We start from the raw sequence: 996 nt of genomic DNA on the forward strand, positions 1-996 counted from the left end.
TTAAGGTTTACAAGTGGATGAATGGATATAATACAGGGGATATTAATGGAGTATTAAAAGTATCCACACACGAAAGAATGCGAAACAATTGGATAAGTTTAGATTTAGGAAAGACTTGGGTAAATACTGGTTCGGTAACAGGGTTGTTGATTTGTGGAACCAATTACCATTAAACGCAGTGGAGGTGGGGTTCCTCGACTGTTTCAAGCATGGGTTGGACATGTATATGAGAGGGATTGGGTTGTTATAAATAGGAGGTGCCTCGTATTGGCCAATAGGCCTTCTGCAGTTACCTTCGTTCTTATGTTCTTATGTGTTATGCAGTAATTTGCTCAACAAATCAACAACCGAACCAGTATTTATCAAGGTCTTTCCTAAATCTAAACATGTCCAATTTATAACCTTTTTTTCGAGTTCTATTTTGTTTTGATTCCTTTAATACCCTATTATTATCCCCCTTTTGTTATTCCCATTCGTCAACTTGTACACCTCTAATATGTCACCACTAGTTTTTCACCTTATGTTAGTATTCTTTGCTTTCCTTATTCAGAGCAGACCTTTAGCGAAACATATAAAAGGCTGTATTAGTATGACAAGAAGTAAAATTTCAGTTAAATACATGAACTCAAAACAAAAATCGATGTAATGGAAATATATTGCATGAGCAGCAAAGATTTAGAGCAGACAGAGGTAAATACCGATCACAAATTTCTATCTCTCTACATTAAAAAATTCGAAGGCACATTATACAAACAAATCTCTTAAATCTTTATTAAAAAATCATATTCCATCAGTCATACAATTTTTACATTTAAAATTGTATATAGGGAGTTTAGCTTTTAAATTTCAAAATAATTTCCCTAAATTAAGATAACTGTTCGTCTGGAGTTTTGGTCGTTGGGTTTGATCAATCTTGGCTTTTTGCATGAATCCTCGGGATTGTTACCGTCATCTTTTCTAGCTCGCTTTTTGGGCTGCAAATATTCGGTGCGGTTT

This window comes from Procambarus clarkii, chromosome 5 (genome assembly GCF_040958095.1).
Source record: "Procambarus clarkii isolate CNS0578487 chromosome 5, FALCON_Pclarkii_2.0, whole genome shotgun sequence".
NCBI classification, from domain to species: Eukaryota; Metazoa; Arthropoda; class Malacostraca; order Decapoda; family Cambaridae; genus Procambarus; species Procambarus clarkii.